General features: G+C 37.2%; 1 pseudogene across 1 annotated transcript in view; it reads left to right on the top strand.

Moving 5' to 3' along the window:
• The window catches only part of LOC149556373 (tryptophan decarboxylase 2-like), a 377,028-nt pseudogene that overhangs the window by 85,589 nt on the left and 277,723 nt on the right, over nucleotides 1–13,716 (top strand). The window contains exon 9 of the transcript XR_016364544.1: nucleotides 12,169–12,233. The product of XR_016364544.1 is annotated as a tryptophan decarboxylase 2-like (transcript). The remainder of the gene's footprint in view (nucleotides 1–12,168; nucleotides 12,234–13,716) is intronic.

Below are 13,716 nucleotides of genomic sequence, written 5' to 3'. Positions count from 1 at the left end.
GACCGAATCTTCTATGCCATATTTCATTCGAATCTGAAGTCTCATGCATAAGTGCAAAGTTTGTCTTAATGCATAGCTCATATAATAGTCCTAATTGTACTCCTATTGTTAGAGCCTTCTTTATGGTTGAATTATTAGGCCAAGCTAGTACCTTACCTTCCATGAATGCAATTCTATAACCATCATCTTCAAGTGCCCATATGGATATTAAATTCCTTTTAATACCTGGTACATAAAGAACTCTAGAAAGCTGAATAGAATTCCCAAATTTCAATTTGATGGTGCAGTTCCCAATCTCTTTTACGGAATGTGCAGAATCATCACCAATTGTAACTTCTTCATCTGATTCTATTTGCATGCTTTCTAGGTTATCCTAATATCTAGTGATGTGTCTTGAAGATCTGTTGTCATCTATCCAAGTGTTAGATTGTCATGTCCCCTTTCTAGCGACATGATTCCTACAGTAGATTTGCCTATCATCGACTCTCGTAGGCAAATGATTTTTGGAGAGAGAGTCCTACTATTGCCAGATGATTGCTTTTTGCTCTCGGAGAGTACAATTAATCCTACATCCAGTAAGTTGGGGCCTACATGTTCTAATGTTGAATTGAGATTGCACTTTTAATTTTATAAAGTTATTTATTTAATTTTATAAAGTTATTTAATAATAAAGTGCATTATAATAAGATATTATGAAAGACATTTCTAGAAGCTTCCAGTGACTTCTCAAAAAGTGAATAAATAGAGGACAGGAGGCACCCATTGGGACAAGCGGTTTTTGTGGATTTGACTTCTATTTCAGTTGGAGCAATTTGTAGTCATTTGGTCTGCAAATTCTCAAATTATCCTTGGGAAAGAAAAATCCCATGGGTAAGCAATTTTGAGGGTGTGAAATATCATCTGAATTATTGCAAACCGGAGGTGATAATATAGTCACTTCACCTGGGCAGAGATCTGTGGCCTAAGGCCAAATTTTGTGGTTTGTTGACATCAGAGAAAGGAATTACTATTGCCTGACTGGGGGAACTTGAAGGAAACTGGAAGCACATTTACCTGGTTGAATTTGCATGCGAATTGTTAACTGGTCTTGCCTGAACCCAGACGGCTCAGTCCACATTAGGTTGGGCGTTTTCGGTGGAAGATTCGAATTTATATAAAAAGGTCGCAGTATGAGCAGACCGTAAAGGAGGGGGGGACAGTTCGGGGCAGATTAACAAGCTCCAGATCCATCCTTCCGTCCGTTCTTTCAGCAGCGCTTCCGTATATCATTAAGACCATTTTCGTGGAGTATGGAAAATTGATAAATAAAATCGCAGGTCACATTGCAATGCGATCTAGCGCATCTTACTAGCCATTCCAGGCAGACGCAGGTCGGATCATCTCTAAAAAGGGAGGGGTACAAATCGCATCAGTTCAGAGGTATTGATCGGCAAGCAAATAAACAAACAGTGTATAATAAAATCGGCGGTACCAACTATAGTCCCGAATTTGGGGGGAAAAAAAAAAAAACGGAATCGATCACCATCCTGACAACCCCACTCAAATAGCGAACAATGGAAGCAGTAATCCAGGTTCTTGATGTTACTCGTTTGCCTATGTACAGACTCTGTCATTTATTTTAACTTGATTATTGTTCTGATACAGATCTGTTCATAAATAAAATATTCTTGGATACTGTTGATATCACTTGCATTTGTTACAGTTAGCCCATAGGTAAATTATTTGAGACATTCACCATTAACCATTTAACAGATGCATACCCAGTTTTGACAAATTTCATAGAACATTGTCTTTCATAGTACAGTTCAGACTACATGACAAGTATTTGTCTCAGTTTATCATTGGTTCTTTCGTGACTTTTATAGTTAGAGTCATCTCAGTGGTATCGGAGCTATTGACCTGCCATCCTGTTGGGTAAAAACATCTTATGCAACCTTATCCCAGGTATTATACACAAAGAAGAGCAACAGTTATGGGTGAGAGACAGTCACAGAGTCCACCTAGAATTGATGACGATGAGACGAGAGAGTTATACAGAATCATGACTACCAGACAGCAAGAAATAGCCCAGTCATTACAAGCATTGACTACCATAATGGAGAGAGTTGTTCCACCCAGGATTCAGGAACATGGTAGAGGTACGCTTGATCATGACAATAGAAGTGTGGCAGGCTCACAGGGTGCTCCGAGGCGCAGATCATGGATAGCTAATAGACCTACTCGTCCCACTTTCCTCAGGGAGGAGGCCCAGGAGATAGAGGAAGATGATTTTCCGGAGGATTTTCAAGATGATCTCAGAGCTGCTACTGTAGAATGGCAGGCATTACCACCCCATGTGTGTGAGCTACTGAATTTTGATCGCTACCTGAACCAAAGGAGAGAGCATATGAGGAGTAACCGTCAGAACAGGAGGCCTAAATGAAGTCATGATAATGAGTTGCAGCGAGCTGCTAGTAAACTCACTTTACCATCTTTTGATGGTAGTTGACAGATGATAGCACAGGCATGGGTTCATAAGTTGGATACATTCCTAGCATTGAGGCCAATGTCAGAGATAGATGCCATTAGATACGCCACCTTGCATTTGGAGGGAGCAGCTCATGATTGGTGGTCACACGAGATGATTACTTTGTAACACAATCAGGTGACATCTTACTAGGACTTTGTGGATAGATTGGTTGAGCATTTTGATAGGAAGGATCCAGAGACCTATTTTCGTGACCTGACCAAGCCTCTTCCGGAGTTTTACCTTTTCCCGCTACTCTTGTGGTGTGTGGGGTGTAGTTAATTGGCGTTTGATGGCATGAGTATCCAAGAAGCTAGAGAAATCATTATAACAAAATTACCCCCCATTGTTTGATCTAAGATTAATAATAGATTTCCTAGACTCTATTTCAACTAAAGGTTTAAACTTCTGAAATACAAGAAATGCATTTGATTTCTTTTTAAGGAAATATGCCCACATTTTTCTATTGAAATCATCAGCAAACAACAAAAAATACTTGGACCTAAGAATAGAAGGAGTGGCCATAGGGCCGCAGATATTAGCTTGAACAAGTTGAAGTACCTGAGAAGCTCGCCATGAATTGCCACTTGTGAAAGGTGTGCGATGTTGCTTCCCAGCATGGAATCCATCACAAACTCCAAGCTACTGAGTCTGAATCTCTAGCAATCTATGGACAAGCTCATCCTAAGCAAGCTGAGAGAGATAATGCAGATTTAAGTGCCCATATCACCGATGCCAAAGTGTACTAATAAAAGACTGCCGAGCAGCCATAGCTAAGTCCTGAGAATCACTACAATCAGTAAGTAGGAAAAGACCACGATCCTCAAGATCCACTGCAATAGTACATTGAGTTGCTCGATCAGTGATGGTACATTGATGTGAATTGAAGGTGACATTTAGGTGTGGAGAATGTCACAGTAACTGACTGACTTAGAGTAGATTTATTTCGATCTCTGGAATGTTGTACGCATCGAGGAAAATTAGATTCCTCCTAGCAGACTAAATCTGAATGTTGCCTTTCCCGACAATGGTGTACTCTTCTTTGCCACAAAAAATAACAGAATCTGAATAAGGCTGGTAGTTAGTAAACTAGTCTCTGCAGTGAGTGAATGACGAGAGGCACTTGAATCAATGTACTAGGTAGACAACTTCACATGATTTGTAGGTCTTTTAGCCATGAAGGTGTAACAGGCAGATCTCGTTTGCTCAGTGTGCTCTGCACTGTTTGCTTTGGGGTTGTGAACTTGATTGCTTAGATTGGTCACCTTAGCATTTTCGACATTCAACCTTCATATGACCAAACTTGTGGCAATATTTGCATTGAATATTCTTCTTTCGGGAGCTGTCTGAAGCTAGAGCAAAGGACGTCTGTTGAGAAGACAGCTGAGACTTGCCTTTATCCTTTTGAAAGGGTTTAGTAGCAAAGGCTTGCTCTATGGAGGTGGAGCTAGAATTACTACCGAATTGTTGTTTCCACTGATCTCGCTGAAGCAAAAGTGTGCAGAGATCGGTGAACTTTAGATCAACACCAAAAGACGTGATGTTGAGAGTCTCGATAAATTGCTCCCAAAACTTTGGTTAACTCCGGAGAGTGATAAATTATTGCAAACCGGAGGTGATAATATAGTCACTTCACCTGGGCAGAGATCTGTGGCCTAAGGCCAACTTTTGTGGTTTGTTGACATCGGAGAAAGGAATTACTATTGCCGGACTGGGGGAACTTGAAGGAAACTGGAAGCACATTTACCTGGTTGAATTTGCATGCGAATTGTTAACTGGTCTTGCCTGAACCCAGACGGCTCAGTCCACATTAGGTTGGGCGTTTTCGGTGGAAGATTCGAATTTATATAAAGAGGTCGCAGTATGAGCATACCGTAAAGGAGGGGGGGACAGTTCAGGGCAGATTAACAAGCTCCAGATCCATCCTTCCGTCCGTTCTTTTAGCAACGCTTCCGTATATCATTAAGACCATTTTCGTGGAGTATGGAAAATTGATAAATAAAATCGCAGGTCACATTGCAATGCGATCTAGCGCATCTTACTAGCCATTCCAGGCAGACGCAGGTCGGATCATCTCTAAAAAGGGAGGGGTACAAATCGCATCAGTTCAGAGGTATTGATCGGCAAGCAAATAAACAAACAGTGTATAATAAAATTGGCGGTACCAACTATAGTCCCGAATTTGGGTGAAAAAAAAAAAAAAAAACGGAATCGATCACCATCCTGACAACCCCACTCAAACAGCGAACAATGGAAGCAGTAATCCAGGTTCTTGATGTTACTCGTTTGCCTATGTACAGACTCTGTCATTTATTTTAACTGGATTATTGTTCTGATACAGATCTATTCATAAATAAAATATTCTTGGATACTGTTGATATCACTTGCATTTGTTACAGTTAGCCCATAGGTAAATTATTTGAGACATTCACCATTAACCATTTAATAGATGCATACGCAGTTTTGACAAATTTCATAGAACATTGTCTTTCATAGTACAGTTCAGACTACATGACAAGTATTTGTCTCAGTTTATCATTGGTTCTTTCGTGACTTTTATAGTTAGAGTCATCTCAGTGGTATCAGAGCTATTGACCTGCCATCCTGTTGGGTAAAAACATCTTATGCAACCTTATCCCAGGTATTATACACAAAGAAGAGCAACAGTTATGGGTGAGAGACAGTCACAGAGTCCACCTAGAATTGATGACGATGAGACCAGAGAGTTCTACAGAATCATGACTACCAGACAGCAAGAAATAGCCCAGTCATTACAAGCATTGACTACCATAATGGAGAGAGTTGTTCCACCCAGGATTCAGGAACATGGTAGAGGTACGCTTGATCATGACAATAGAAGTGTGGCAGGCTCACAGGGTGCTCCGAGGCGCAGATCATGGATAGCTAATAGACCTACTCGTCCCACTTTCCTTAGGGAGGAGGCCCAGGAGATAGAGGAAGATGATTTGCCAGAGGATTTTCAAGATGATCTCAGAGCTGCTACTGTAGAATGGCAGGCATTACGACCCCATGTGCGTGAGCTACTGAATTTTGATCGCTACCTAAACCAGAGGAGAGAGCATATGAGGAGTAACCGTCAGAATAGGAGGCCTAAATGAAGTCATGATAATGAGTTGCAGCGAGCTGCTAGTAAACTCACTTTACCATCTTTTGATGGTAGTTGACAGATGATAGCACAGGCATGGGTTCATAAGTTGGATACATTCCTAGCATTGAGGCCAATGTCAGAGATAGATGCCATCAGATACGCCACCTTGCATTTGGAGGGAGCAGCTCATGATTGGTGGTCACACGAGATGATTACTTTGCAGCACAATCAGGTGACATCTTACTAGGACTTTGTGGATAGATTGGTTGAGCGTTTTGATAGGAAGGATCCAGAGATCTATTTTCGTGACCTGACCAAGCCTCTTCCGGAGTTTTACCTTTTCCCGCTACTATTGTGGTGTGTGGGGTGTAGTTAATTGGCGTTTGATGGCATGAGTATCCAAGAAGCTAGAGAAATCATTATAACAAAATTACCCCCCATTGTCTGATCTAAGATTAATAATAGATTTCCCAGACTCTATTTCAACTAAAGGTTTAAACTTCTGAAATACAAGAAATGCATTTGATTTCTTTTTAAGGAAATATGCCCACATTTTTCTATTGAAATCATCAACAAACAACAAAAAATACTTGGACCTAAGAATAGAAGGAGTGGCCATAGGGCCGCAGATATTAGCTTGAACAAGTTGAAGTACCTGAGAAGCTCGCCATGAATTGCCACTTGTGAAAGGTGTGCGATGTTGCTTCCCAGAATGGCATGCATCACAAACTCCAAGCTATTGAGTCTGAATCTCTAACAATCTATGGACAAGCTCATCCTGAGCAAGCTGAGAGAGATAATGCACATTTAAGTGCCCATATCACCGATGCCAAAGTGTACTAATAAAAGACTGCCGAGCAGCCATAGCTAAGTCCTGAGAATCACTACAATCAGTAAGTAGGAAAAGACCACGATCCTCAAGATCCACTGCAATAGTACATTGAGTTGCCCGATCAGTGATGGTACATTGATGTGAATTGAAGGTGACATTTAGGTGTGGAGAATGTCGCAGTAACTGACTGACTGAGAGTAGATTTATTTTGATCTCTGGAATGTTGTACGCATCGAGGAAAATTAGATTCCTCCTAGCAGACTAAATCTGAATGTTGCCTTTCCCGACAATGGTGTACTCTTCTGCGCCACAAAAGTACTCCAATTTCTCTCGCAGCCAAAAGCACTACAAGGCTCCGATAAAATTCAGATGGCAAGCTATTGAAGATTAGGCATTGTGCCACCATAATCTTCCCACCACAGATTTGCAAGGATTAAAAAAACCATTTATGATGTGGTAAAACTTCCAATAAATTTGACGAGTGAAATAAATGGTATGATAAAACTAAACACATGTTCTTTTTTACCTAATTGCAAGGTGTATCTCCTATGTTTACAATCAGGAGAAGAAAACAATGGCCCGTCTTCCCTCATGTAGCTCTGCAACTCATCAAGTATGAGGTCTCGGAGGTCCGTATCAGCAATCAATCTTCGAATACATGTATCCAATCCAATTTGAACCTCTGCATCTACTTTAAAAGTGTTGGAGAAATAGTACTTGGGTTTCAAGAAGTAGGCAGCCACATGAATGTGTTGGCGTTGTCATCGGTTCCACCTACGATCAATGATGTTCTATATGGGTCTATATTTGGTCTCATTTGACCTATACACGTGCCAAGGGAAATATTTCAAAATTTAATATAAATCATCAATGAATACTTGAAAACTTACTTTGAGGGTCTCTTCCATCAGCTTTTCAAAGCTAGCATCAAACACAATCCTCACAATCTTCTCTGCTTCAGGCTTCCTAGCATAAGGACTCTCTAACTATTTCTTATCAAGAAACATGCGCCTGAGGTCTAGCAATGTCTCAGATATGCTTTGCAAGTTCAAAAAATTAGTAACAAAGCGTGTGACCCCTGCTCGTACAAGATCCTACCACTAGTGTGCTCTCTCATAAGATTCAAGACCCATGTATGATTGTAGATGTACTTAGCAACATTCCTTCCATCTTCAACCACCTCCACCTAGCTCAGCTTCCCCAGATCCTCAAAAAACAAGTCAAGACAATCAACAGCACAAAGGCTCCAAAATAGTGTGGGATGTCTCTCCATGAGAAGTCTACTAGCAGCCACATAAGTAGCTGCATTATCAGTCACAATCTGGATGACATTAACCAATCCCGCTTCTATTACCACCTCATCCAACACGTTAGACAAATTTTTTGCATTTTTTACTTGATCAAAGGCAGCAACTGATTTAGAAATACCAACTGCCCCCCTGAAGCAACTATAAAGTTGATGAGCATCCCGTTCCTGCCATCTGTCCACCCATCAGATATAATAGTGCAACCTTTCTGTTCCCAAACTTTTCGTTGCTCTTATACAAGTTGATGAATATTTCTTACCTCGTCCTATAATAATGGCCCACTCACCTCATAGGGAGTTGGGGGGCTTGAATCCCTTACCAGACAAAGAAATGGAGGTTACCACGTAATCCCAATATGGACTACATAAAGCATTGAAGGGAATATCATCGTGGATCCAAAATCTTGTAATTTCCACCTTTGTCTTCTCATGCATCTCTTTGTTCCATGTAGTGCCTATTAAGTTGGGTTGAGCACCAGGAGTGGTATGTGGAACCCAAAAGTCCGGTAGAGACCTACTCGTACTTCTTGATCCTCGTATCCGAGGCCCAATAGAAGAAGAACCCTCTACACCTGTTTTTTATCCTGTAGAACTAAAAGTCCCCATTGGGGCTGCCATGGCCTCAAATGTCCTCTTTTTTTCTGCCTTACCTTGAGCATTTTTTTGTAGGCTTGTCAAAGGCTCTCTTGTAACCTCTTTCGAACATACTTCACACGGTGTAATATCGTTGCATGGAATCTTCGCAAGATTGTATTTCAATCGGCTTATCCTTGAAGTCATTTTCTTATGGCAATGGGTACATTCGACGTGTCCACTAATTAACCCTGGGATCCCATGTTTCCATAAAGGATCCTTAACTCTGCCACCACCAGTGATCTTGTAGACTTAGAGAACCTAATAAAAAATAGATGATGTGTAGTTAGAAAGCATACATTATCTATTTAATATTCAAAAACTAGATTATAAATCTTGTAAACAATACATTTAAAGTTAGTTCTATTATATAAAAAATTATAAATTATAATTGTTAAATAAAATAGCATTATTGTAAATTTACTAAATACTATTACATAAATTTCAATAAAACTGTAAATTTAATTACAGTAATTATATTTTATTTAACTATTATAATTCATATATAACGGTAAGTCAATAACAAGTCTATTTTTTAAAAGATTTATAATTTAGTATTTTAAAATTTAAATATATTAAAATTTATTTATAAATTATAAATATCGTTAATTTGTTAAATATTGTTAATTTACTATGCAATTTAAGTGTATTTTAAACCATAATTTTTTTATCAAAACCAAAATAGTAAAATTATAAATCATTTAATACATTTTAATTTGTAGTATTTAGCTTTAAAATATAATTAAGTTTAAAACATTTTTTTTACTAAATTACAAATAAATTAAAATTTACTCAAATATTTACAAATGAAAAATTTTAAATTTTAAACAAGCTGGGAAGTGTCGACTTGCAGCCTGTGATGAATGCGATGAATGAATTTGAAGTGTTGCAGTCTGTCAAAGCTCGGGAGGGTGATGAATGTCGAGCTCAGGAGGGTGATGCTGTTGTGAGTTGTGACTGGTGAGAAAGTCCCACTCGAAGTGCCTTATGGAGGTCGAATTTGAAGACTTAGTGGCAGCATGGCTCAAGGGTGGGAGTTGTATGTGAAGGTCGAATCTGAAGACTCAGTGGCAACGTGGCTCAAGGGTGGGAGTTGTATGTCGGCAGTCAGCTCTGCAATCACCAAATGGAGACTTAAAATCGCTGTCGGAGAACAAAAAGAGCTGCAAAAAACATTAAATCTAAAATGGACTACTTTTCAACTATTTAAAAACCAATTTTTACGTTTTTCATGCAATATTAATAGGAAAAATTGCGGCGATATATCACTTTATTTCGGTGGTGATTTATTGAGCGCTAATTTCGGTGGAGAGGCCATTATGCAATGTTTTGCGATTTTAACGAAATACCATAGGTTTTTTAAACTATGACGCACACGATTTTTCTCATGCCTTTGATGCGGTGGTTTGAATAGTGGATACCCTAGACGGGTTTTAGAAAAAACTCAAAAATAATTTCGAAAACTTGTAGCCGATACTTTCGAAAGAAATTATAAAATGTTCAAAAAAATTTGAAGTATTGGCTTTGATACTGTATTATGAAGTAATTGGTAAAATACTTGCTTGTTATTAATAGGGACCAAGAGGTCTTTATACACAAAAGAATAAAGCAATGTTTCCTTAGGAAACGATCGTAAAGAATAGAAACATTCTATTCTAGTTAAAAGAAAGCTAAAAAGGCTAACAGATAACTACAGCTAACTAAATATTAGAAACATTATGATATTTAGAATAGATTACAAATAGATTACCATTAACTAATAATAGATGTTTACCTATCATCGTAATAGTTAATGTGTTTTTTGACTTATGTTTAAAGTGCATAAAGGTGGGGAATTTGAACCCAAAAGTAAATATATTTTAAGTTACAAGTGTTTTTGCACATCAATATCCAAATTGTCTAGTTCTATTGACATATCCACAGGAGAAGTAGGTGGTTTCTTTCGAATATTTTGTTGAGTGGGACTTGCATTTTATTCTTTATGAAAATGAGAAGGAATTTCCCTCTCAACTCATGGTTCATTGTCAATAGCTGACATCCTTTTCTGACCCTGGAACAATTCCTTCTCTCTTGCAGATGACTTCTTGTTGGTGTAATGAGCCTGATTTTGATCTCTTCTTCTTTTGATTTTACAACTTTTCTTACTTCTATCCTTACTGAGCTTTCAGCTGTATCCTTTCTCTTCTTTAAATTTTGACTTTCAGGTTCCTTTGCATTGTATGCTAACTTTGTTATTGACTATCCTACCCATTAAATCATAAGTGAAAACCACTTTCCTTTCCCTTGGCTTATGGAGTTGCCAATCTACCCACCATTGGGTATGCTTGGTAACTTGTTTCATTACTATGGACAAGGCTGTAAGTTCAGAGCTAGACCATTTGATCGGAGGAAGATCCTCATCTTTTCCTTTTTTACAATGTCGCTAGATTCAATCTCCATCATATTTTAACTTATACGGTATTGGGAAAAGCTCAGATGCTTTGATTAATTCACTGGTATCTTCCACTGACATCCTCATTGTTTCATATTCATTCATTAAGTTGGCCCAACAGTCTTTAACTTCTACAATGTTTCTTTACTTCTTTCCAATAACTGAAACCCTGCATTATAGTATGTTTTTTGGTAATTTTTTCAGAGGTGTTTCTGCAATGCTAATCAGTATCTCCAATCAACGAAGTAATATATACTTTGAATTTCAGTGTAGTTTACTGGTTTAAGAATTATAAGTTTGAAGTTATTTTTTCGTTTGCAAGTTTCAATGGCTATATTGTGAGAATATTACAAATCTCTTCTATATCTGACAATACTGTTTCTAATAGTGATTTATGTTGCTCTCTGCCTAATTTAATATTGGTAATTTAATTTGGAAGCCTTGCCTCTAGAACATATTTCGTTACTAACATATTTTGTATTGGTTGCTACATTGAGTTATGCATTGTAATACCCCTTTCGGCAGAGTAGTCTAGAATGACTAATTAGCCTATTTAATTTCCATAGGCTAAAGGTAGATAAAAGGGGAATAATTAAATTTAATTATTTAATATTGTCTGAATTTATTCTACAGGTAATATTATTTAAATGGTTTGATAAGGTTTATAAAGTGATTTGAGTGTATTATTAAAGGAAAATTTAATAAACTGACTTTGTTTCTTAGGTTCAATTAACATAGTAAAACGAGCGGGAATTCAAAATGTTCTTCTAGCAGTCTAGGGGTTACCAAAAGGACATTTTGGGGGTCATTTGATATGCTTGGATTATTATTGTTCCTTTTGGAATTTGGAGGGCTTCTTTAAAGTTAGAAATCTTAGGACAAAATCCCTAAAAGGGTAATTGGATTCAGTAGTGCGACTAACTTGTCCTAGTTAGTTTGTTTGAGATTTCATTTAGAGTCTCACGTAGTATTAGCACTGAATGATTGGTACAAAATGATTGTATAGCAACTTATAATTCAGTCAAAAAATGATTATTTCTAACTTCATTTTGACACAAACGATGATGGAAAATGACTATATGAAAAAATCAAGTTTCATTTGGATACAAACCTTTTATTTTCTGTAAAAATATCAAATGACATGATCACATTTGTTTTTGTTACAATGTTATTTTTTGAATGCTATCTCAAAAATACTCTCTTGAGCTTTCAGTCTAATTTCTTGTTGAATGTGGTTCATTTCTACTAAAATATATTTTAGTTAGCAATTATTAATATGATATATAATGTGCGATGTGACTTTTGAAGCTAGGCTAATTTAGTATTTATATTGCTTTGGACATATTTGCAGGCTTCAGAATCCAGCCTAGTAGTTGACTATAAAGATTGGCAAATACCCCTTGGTCGTCGATTTAGGTTAGAAATTTGTTTCCCTATATTCTTGCATAGCTGATATATGCCTGTTGTAACATTATATGAGGTCTATTTTTAAATGTTTTTTAGGAGTTAAAAATACTTTGCAAAAGGTAATATTTTCAATTTGATAAAAGTGAAAATGTATTGTTTTTATTTATCTTTAATTTGTTTATGACATACAATCCATCAGTCAAAGAGAAAACAGATTGTAGAAATGTAAAGCATCATACCGAAATTGGGGAAATATGAGATGATTTTAAAATGGAAATGAGAACATTATAAGAATTATGCCAGAAGAATAAGGAAATGATTATATTATCAAAGTGGATTTCTTCTAAGTGTATTTACAGACATGACACTGAAGTATTGCCATGAGATAAGCCAAAACAAACATTATCTTTATCATCCTTTGGAATATGAAACAAGTACCAAAATATGTAGGAAATAGTTTTGAATGTTATTGATGCCTTGTAGTGTAAACACGTAGAGCTGAACTTGCATATTACATTTTGAATAGATATCGTAGTTGTTTATCAAAATGCTTAATGTATAACATTCCAAAGTCAATCTTTTAGTATTACAATTTAGGATTTGATCTGAAAATAAAATATTTGTGCATAGGAAATGTAATATCCCTAACAGGATATTTGCTTCCAAACCCTTAATGAAAACTCATAAATATTAAACAAATAACTTCACGCAATGATTTTCAAATTTTTCCGACAAACTTCAATAAACAACTAGATAAAGCAGTCCCAAAATATTATTACATTAAATCTTCAATAGAAAATACATCCATTTCATTTTAGTTCTTAAATAAAATAAGCCAGAAATATAATCGTATATACAGATACTCGAACAAGATTGGATATTAGAAAAGATGAACATGGAATACAATGTGAGGCACTTGCATGATGTTTCCAACCGACAACGGGTTGTCCTCCACTGCCCAACTTGAGGGTTTCCGTCCTCTCACCCGCTGAAAGCTTCTTTTGAGAATAACTCTCTAAGGGCTTGTTTGGCTGCGGGAATAGGAATTGTTATTTTGGAATAGAAATTGAGAGCATGTATTCCTATTCTCTGTTTGGTTAGACAAAATTGAAATTGGAGTTTGAATAGCAGACGAACAATGTCGATAGACCAATTCTCATGCGTCTTTTCACTCTTGACGAATATTTCATTCTAGAGAGTTTGAGGCTTGTCAGCAATGAATCACAAAGAAACCACAATGAGGATTGAGGATGGAACCTGAATTCTGTCTTTCACAGAAATAGGGTCCAGTCTTGCCAATTTGATATCTTGACTGACCTTGTCATGCTTGAAAATTAGGTTCCCATGAGCATCCTCATTTAGTTGTTGGAGATGGAGGTAAACTTAACAGAAGAGACAACAAAGATTGAGCTTCTTAGAATGATATGCAATGATATAATTGCTTTGGCTCACACTTTCTCATATCATCTGCATCCAAGAACAGGGGAAACAC

The sequence above is a fragment of the Cupressus sempervirens genome, chromosome 5, assembly GCF_028749045.1.
Source record: "Cupressus sempervirens isolate cs-2001-9-10 chromosome 5, ASM2874904v1, whole genome shotgun sequence".
NCBI lineage: Eukaryota > Viridiplantae > Streptophyta > Pinopsida > Cupressales > Cupressaceae > Cupressus > Cupressus sempervirens.
The sequence above is the reverse complement of the archived record's forward strand: the minus strand, read 5'-3'. Positions and strand labels throughout refer to the sequence as shown.